The sequence below is a fragment of the Alligator sinensis genome, unplaced genomic scaffold, assembly GCF_000455745.1.
Source record: "Alligator sinensis unplaced genomic scaffold, ASM45574v1 scaffold572_1, whole genome shotgun sequence".
In the NCBI taxonomy this organism is placed as follows: Eukaryota; Metazoa; Chordata; order Crocodylia; family Alligatoridae; genus Alligator; species Alligator sinensis.
In genome coordinates this window covers 784119-792843 of record NW_005842288.1, presented here as the reverse complement: position 1 = coordinate 792843, position 8725 = coordinate 784119, and positions in this window count along the sequence as shown.

Genomic DNA, 8725 nt, shown 5'->3' with positions numbered 1-8725 from the left:
CTCATCCGGGCCTGCTGACTTAAAGGCATCCAGTTCTTCCAAGAGACTCTGCACCATCTCAGGGTCTATGCATGGCAGTCTGGTGCCTTGCTGCTGCCTCTCTACAACCCCAGTGAGAGACTTGTCATGCCCCTCACTTAGGAACACTGAGGCAAAGAACTCATTGAGTTCAGCCTTGTCCCCCCTGTCCGTCACCAATTGCTTCTGCCCATTTAGCAGGGGTCCTATTCCTCCCTGGGCCTTCCTTTTACTCCCTATATATCTAAAGAACAATTTCTTGTTGTCCTTTACTTGGGATGCCATCCTCAGCTCCATGGTAGCTTTGGCCCATCTAACTGCCTCCCTACAAGCGTGAGCAGAGGAGGTATATTCGTCTTTGGTGATTTATATTTGAGACCAATTCTTTTGGCTTCTGGGCAGATTATTATAACACTTTGCACTTGGTGGTGCAAAATGAGGATTAAGTCTTTTTAACCACTCCTTGTACTAAAGAATTCCTGAGTGGCTTTTCCTTCTGAGGGATCTGAAATCCAAATTTTGGGCGGAAATTGTTGTTACCCTGTGATCATTTAACTCTGGAATATGCAAAGCAGAGCCCTTTCTTGCAGACACACATAGCTGACTCCATGCTCCTCGCAGTACAATCTGGCCACTGTAGTTATACTATGGCATGGGCAAAGCAATGTCAGGGCTGGGGGAGGTCTGCCCTGGGGGAATAATGACACTGTGGTCAGTCTATTTCCTGCTTGTTACAAGATGCAAGACTGCTGAGGGACTACTTTAGCCTAACCCTGAGCAACTCCAGGATCAAGGAGGTACAAGCAGCTTCTCTTGATCCTTAAGAGCAACTTGGTCACAGTACCAGGGTAATTCCCTTGTTTTCTTAGGATGTTGCCATATATCAGCTAGCACAAGGGAAAAACAAACCTTTGTTCCAAGCATGGGAGCACACCAAGAAATGGTGCTCACAATTTGGGCTCTGCAGGCCAAATGAATGATGCAGGGCCAGTCTGCAGGCTGGATCGGGCCCCATGCACCAGGATTGGGCCTGAGGGTCCCATACCCCCTCCACCCAGCTGGTGGCAGATCCCAGCTGGGAAGGGGTGTTGTGAGGCCCTGGGGCCTGATCCTAGTGTACAGGCCCTGGGTAGGGGCAGCACAAGGCCCCAGGACCCAATCCCGGCATGTCGGTGCCATGTGGAGGCAGTATGGGGTCCTGGAGCCCAATCCTGGCCAGGTGGAGGCAGTGCTGAGCCCCTACCCAGCTAGGATTGGGCTCTGGGGGCTCTGCACCATCTCTGCCCAGCCCCCACATGCCGGGATTGAACCTCACCCTGCCCTGCATGCCCAATCTAGCCTGCCGGGCCATGGCCCATGGGGTTCCCTACAGGATCCATGTATTACAGGATTACATGGTACCGGGGGCCAGATCTACCCTGTGGACTGGAGGTTAAGCACCCCTGGTCTACCATGTCTTCAAACTTTTACCTGCCAAGGCCACATCTTCTGTCCCTCAAGGCTGGTATTTTGGTAAAGTCCCTCTCAGTATCATTCTTCTTGCATGGTTTTGCTCCTGAGGGGGCCTAGTGTTCTTGTCCAGCTGTTATCAAAGCCATAAAGTGCACAACCTGCTGCTCTGCCCACTTGCAAACCCTTTCAATCTGTTTAGTGTTGCAAAGCAACCCTCTCACAATGTGTGAGTCCATCACCAGAGATGCCACTGAGCAGTGCTGTGCTGATTTACGGGTGTGTTTACTGCCCAGACAGATTTTATCCCTTAAAACAGACTAAGCCTTGTGCAGTGCAGATGCAGCCTGCCACCTGCCCTACTCCCTGCCAGCTTTCTTTGGGTTAACCCAGTCCTGCTGGGTAGCAAGGCATGGAAGTTTGAACCCTGTTATGCATTTACATCCACTCACTTAGTTTGGTTTTTAATGCCCCCGCTCTCTCAAAGAAATAAATAAAACGTAATATACCTGTACTACTCACAGCTCAGCCTCCTACCATGTCTGGGCAGCTATACTGGTCAGCATTAGGATATTAAGAATGTAAAATCTATTCCTATGAAATTTGCCCATACTAAAACTTCTCATGCTGCTGTTTAATGCAACATGCTTATCAATGTTATTTATGCAAATCCCTTTTTGAATACAGCATTTGCTCCCCCGAGAGAGACTGGCACAGGCAAACAGATACAGAAAGAGAAAATGGGGGAGCTATACAAGTAACTGAGTTGAATTCCAAGCTTTTAATTACTATGTTTGAATATTTTAGTTATTCTGAAAAATAAAAGAGAAGTGAACATTAACTTTTGGAATTAATGTCTATTGGGCAGATTATTATAACACTGCACTTCACAAACATTCATCCTTAAAACAGCCTTATGAATTTTCCCCATTTTATATCTGGGAACACTGATGCAGGGAAATAAAGTTCTAGCTTGAAAATGTTGGCCATCTTACTTGACATCCTAGCTTGGCCTTTCTCCTCATATGGGGCCTTCAGAAGTGGCCTGATTTTCAGGCATTCTGAGAAGCGAGGAAGTAAGGCCTTTGCAAAAAGGGCCACTTGAGTAACTTCCACATTTTGGGACAGGAGACTGGAAGTGTTGGCCTAAGTGATTTGTTCACCTAAGTAACTTGTCCAAGGTCACAGGTAGAGTCTGGAGTCAGAATTACAACTCAGGACTTCCAGCCCCATTGCTGAAGGACTGGATCACTAAAGTACACCCATCTCCAATAGCATAATGCAAAAAAACCTCAGTTCCTATTAGCTTATAAATACATTACCCAGACCAGTGTTTTCCAAATTGCATGACATCCCCCACCAAGTCACACAGATCTGTGAGGGAATTAGCTGCTCACTCTTGTCATCAGATTGCCACTACAATTACTTTGCTCATGTGCTGGAACTAGGGCTCAGCTGTCCCATAAAGCAAAGGGCTGATTTCCACTGGGCCCTGTGCGAGTGTGCACAAGAGATTCTGGGGATCACAGAAAGGAGGAGTGGATGAATAAGAGATGACTAAGGCATATGCAGAAGCGTACAGACTCAGAACTTAACCTGTGATAAGTAAAATGTCATGTCTGTAATGAGACATGAGATATAGAATAATATCGCAGTCCTACAAGTACAGTGTTGTGACTACAGCTCTCATTCTTCAGCCCTGTTTAGCTCTGACCTGCACTCCAGAAGCTACAGATGCGGAGATTTCAGTTGGATCCAAGTAAATCCTGTGACTTGACAAGGGAGAAAAAAAAGCTTGACAATACCAGCCACTATGACTAGGGACAGAAATTACACACAAACCAGTATAAGTGATCAGAAACCAGTTCAAATCTGTAACACAACAGGGCTAAGTACAGACATTTTTGGGGGGATTAAATTGGGTTCAAAATGGCTGTCAGATTTAAATTTAGTTCATCCCGGTGCCAACCTTACACTTACAGACCCTGTCTCAGTGACCAGCATTCAATCTAAGCCCGTAACTGAACAGAAGTTCCATGCGCACAAACTGGTGTAAAATTGCAGAGCCCAGTTTAAGATAAATCCAGATCTATATAGTACAGTATTAGACTTATTTGACTTAGGTCAAACTGGTGCATGGAATTTTGTACATTTTCCCTGCACAGCCCTGGGGCTGGGAAAACTCAGCCACTGGCCCCAGCCCCCAGCTCTGGGGCTGCTCTTTTCATGCCCCCCACCCTCATCCTCCAGCCCTGGGCTATTTTTTGCCCCCCCTTCCCTTTCTCCCCCCCACACATGAGCCAGCCCTCTCAATGCCTGTCTCACAAGCTGCTCTGGGTTCAGCCACTTTTAAGCAAGTAAGTTCCAGTGGGGCGGGTGGGGGGGAAGATGGGGATGTAGGTTTGCTGGGGGGGAATCCCATGCCACCCACAGGTCGCACTTGCCCCCCCATCCCAAACTGTCTGCTCCACCCAGTAGGGAGACATGATCTAGTGTCCTCCTGGCTTCTGGCCTGAGCCACTGCAGGCACATGGCTGGATGTCCAGAATCAAAAGTGAATGTTTGTTCACTTGCTTGTTAGTTCAGTCTACAAAGATTGAAGCGCTTCAGCCTTGGGTTTTATGACTGTCTGTACTAAGCCTACATGCAAACAGAACTGTCCCTTCACAATAAAAGTGCTGCTAAAGAAATGGCATTTTCTATCAGCAGCAACTTCTCTTTGAACACTGCATTATGGAGAGAAAGACCTCAGCATGACCTCCCTTGAACCAGATGTTGCACTAAGAAGAAACTGCCTAATGCTTAAATATAACCACCAGGCTTCAGCCATCCAGACTCTGACATCATTGATTACCACATGAGCCACAGAAACAGCTGCATTTTCTCATGCACTTTCATTTGGGAATCTAATAGTTATTTTGGGCCAACTGCCTACTGGATGCAATGATTGCAAGGGATTTAAGTATGTTCTTTAGGTCTTCTCATATCAGTGTGAAAGAATTCCAACTCTACTATTGCTCTCTATAGGCACTCGCTTTTCCAAGACCTATCCAAGTTCACATCTGTAAATCTGTGAATATTTAAGAGTAAACTAAATCCATTCTGTGAAATATCTTTCAGAACCAGTTTCTGGCTGAGCACTGACTTCTCTATAGCTGCTATATGGAACAGCATAATTATATATAGCTGTTGAATGGTACCTGAAGTAGAAAATAAATGAAGGACACCTTATTGACCACATGTCTCATCTCATGTAAGAGAGCAGCAGCTACAATTTGTTTCTTACATAGGGCCTAATCCATAGACCATTGAAGAATGTAGGAATTTTTCAGTAGGTTTTGAAGAAGGCCCTTATTTTTTACCACAGTAAAAATAGAAAGGGTTAAAAACTTTCCCCTTGCATCACTTGTAGGCTTGCTGTCCATTTCTCTGCTGATTATTAGATTGTTCATGGCTATTAGGTTTGTTTGAATAAGCTCTTTTGTTCTATAGAGTTTTCCCACGTCCCTTCATTCGCTAGGCAGTCGCGTGTCCCAAGTCAAAGAAGGGCTGTGGCCATGAATCCTTAAAGAAACTTTTTTCAGAGCAAGACATCTGCCTTGGAGGGAATCTGCCAACATCTGCCACACTTTTTCCACTTTTAAGACACTTTCTTTCTGTCTTAAAAAGTGCAGGAACAGATGTTAAAAGTTGTTTTCTTTCTAAAGAGTGTGAAATGTAGACAAATAGCAAAAAGAAAAATAAAAGCTGAGCTGACCCCTTGCTTTTTGGAAAACTTAGGAGAAAAGGCAGGCTTTGTTTAATAAGGAGAATCTACCTTTTCAGGAAAATCTGGCAGCGTGCAATGTAAAAGTGGAGAAGCAAATCACAAACTAATTCCTTGAATGCTACTTCAGCATTTGCATGTGCTCCCATATTTCTTGCACAATCCCAAGAACAGATGTCACACTGTCCCTGAATGAGGTAACTCCTCAGCCTTCACCGCCCCTCAGTTCTAAAATAAAGGCTTCAGCCCTGAATGAGAGGTGTAAAATAACTGTTTACTGCTAATGCTGCCCTTCTTTTCAGTGGGATTTTGCATGCCGCCTTAAAAAAAGAACCTGAAAACATGAGCCATATTTGCAAAAGATGTAGTAAAAAAAAAAAAGAGAGATGAAAATATTAATACACTCCACAAATAATGGGTCAAATTCACTTCAGTAGAATAACACTGAAATCCAAGAAGTGTTTGACGAGGAATAACTATTGCCCCAAATGACCAAGCAGCATTTATAGTGACCTTTGCAATAGACTTTACTTACTTTATCTGAAATATGTTAAGAAACCTTCTATGTTCTCATAAAAATTGATGGAATAAAATTAGGTCAATGCAGAGCATGTCAGAAAATCCCACTTTAGTCTCCTACCCAAACTTGAGATCCAGTATGTGCTTACATGTTTTGTCTTCGGATTATACTACTGCTTGTATGTATTGCCTAGTTCTGTATAGCTGCTTTTCTACAAAAATCTCTCCTTGCAGGGGATCTGTACACCGGTTTCTAAGACTTAAGTGCATCAGCTGGCAGAACTACTGCAAAGATTTCCTAGTGAGAGACAGACCATAAAATAATTATAGGTGATAGCAAACAGACAGAAACCTTTAGGTGAACAGCTATGTTTAGATAAGCAAATATTTGTATTCTCACACCCAGGAGTTGATGCAGCTGCAGTTTCAAATAGTTAAATGTAGCAAGGTCTATGTCCCAGCATCAGAGAACTTCCTTGGCATGCCTGTGAAGTTGTCATATTTTATAACCATAAACCATTTGTTCCAGGCTTGATATTCTGAGTAGTATATAATGGACCATATAACTTCATTTTACTCCTACCACGTAAATGCCAAATTTCTCAACAGCCATTACTTACATTTGACATAATGTGACAAGTTACAACATTTTAGTAGGTGTCTGGGCCCACAATAGTATAGTCAATGCAAAATCTCTGTTCCAGCCTCCTGGGAAAGAGAGGGAAAGTATGGGGAAGGGGTGAGACCAGGACATGTTGGAAGGAATACAGAAATGGGGCAGAGAGCAGTAAAGAAAGGACATGACAAGAATAGCAAATGTTCTGGGGAACAGAAGAGGGTGTGGGGAGTCCTTCCCAAACCCCCAAGAAGGATGTCTGCATTTCTGTGCATGCTTTTAACTTTAAACCATGGTCTGAAATGCTCCCAAGTCAATTAGGAGGTGGATACATTCCCTAGATGCCCCCAGAATCAGAAGACATCTTTATTTTGGAGTCTGGCCTGTGAGAGGTTGACAACATAGGGTATCCAGTGCTTCCTTCCAACTCCAACTCCACTGTTGTTCCACAGAAGCACCAGAACCAGGGAGAGGAGGGCAGCCAGGGAATCAGGGAAGGGGAAGAGGCAGAGGTCAGCCTCTCTCTGGTCTGTTCTGCTTTGTCTTGCCAATATTCTGTAACATAAATAGCCCTGCCACAAACTGCTTAGCTTTGCATTTTGAAAATAACTAGTCCCATTGAGTGAGGGCCTCATTGGGAAAGCAAGTTTTAGGGATGTACCTGGAAGCCATAAAAGCCGGCAGATGCAGGGCTATGGCATTGAAAACACAAATAAGGCCACTGGGCAAACACCTGTCCTACAGCTTCTTAACACTGTTGCTGACCCCTCCTTTAGGTAACCTCAGGACTGTTGAAGTCACTGTTGAATTTTCTTCATACGTTCACTGAGCAAGACCTAGGAGCCTGGATTCTCAAGAAGAAGCCTAGGGAGGGAACAGGAAACTAGTGTAGAGTTTCTGCATATCCTCCCATGGGGACTCTTCCTCACACCTGCTGAGCCTCAGCGGATCCAAAAGAGTCATGAAATTTTTTTACTTTCAAGAGTCCTGTGCTTCTGCTCCATCCTGGCCTCTGACTTGTCATCACTAAGACAAGAGAAGGGGAAGGAAATTAAAGCAGAGGCAAGAATACAATGAGCCAGGGGCCTGGGAGAAGTATGAGGAAATTAAGGACACAGTGTCAGCAACTCGGAACATATGTACTGGTATTTATGAGCAGACATGCACTCAAGTTACAAGTGTCCATACAGCTCCAGAAGAAGAATTCCTTAAGTTTCATGGATTTGACTCTGGCCCTAGAAAACAACCCTGTAAGAGACACAAAACATGCTCGATGGTTCCTTGATGTCCTGACAAGGAACAAATTTTATGGTTGTCCAAGCGAAGAATTTTGAGGGACGGTCTGACCACAGACACCCCAATAAATGAATGGAGATGGCAGCACTTAGGACCCAGCAAGCCTATTTTATGCAAAGCAGCATAACCCCTTTGGATTTTTGTAGTCTTAAGCCTTGCACAATCCTTCACTTCCAGACCTTGTTTTAAAAAATACATTAAAAAAGAAAACATTTAAAGAGGTCATCCAGGGTGAGATGATGAGAGAACCTCTTGATCAAAGGAAATTGCTCCAGCAGCCGGCAAAGCAAGCCAAGCAAAGTGAAAGCCTGCTCCCACACTCCTGGCCCTCACTTGGAGCCCAGTTCCTTCTATTCCTACTGCTAGAATTAGATCAGGTGATTATTACAGAGCAAATTTTGTCTTAGCTCCCTCCCTTGAGGTCTCCCACAGAGGACAAGGAATTGAGATAAGAGCTCATTCACATGAGTTCCCCACCTTGCCATCCTAAACAAATCTTGTGCTTCTGTCCAGCACAGGGAGTACAGTTTCCCTTCCCTTCTTTGAACATTTAGCCAAGATTTCCTAGAAGTGGACCATGACTCAAGGTGGGTATGTGACTGTCTAAGGCTTACTCACCTTAGAAAAAATGAATATATTGTGATCAGGAGCAAATCTTGCTCTTGCTGTGTGGCCACATCTTCTACCAGAACCCAGGGCTGCTCACTCAGGATTTTACTGTGACACTTGCTATGACATTTACAGTTCCGTTAAATCCCATGTCTGGGGTCATGTGGTTAGATGAATGTCTAAGATTTATTATTTTTATTATTTTTGTTAAGAGAAGTTTCTAGCTCTCCTAGTTGCAAAGAAGGGCTTGAAGATATGAACCCTAAAAGTTCGAAGGTTAGAAAGGTGACATTTATTTTAAAAAGCCCTGATTTGGGAGACCTGACTCATGATAGCCTATTTTATGCAAAGCAGCATAGCACCCTTTTATTTTCTATTCATAGGGATTACCTTGCATAATCCATCTCTAATGTGGTTTAAAGGCACATTAATACATTAAAAAAACATTACCA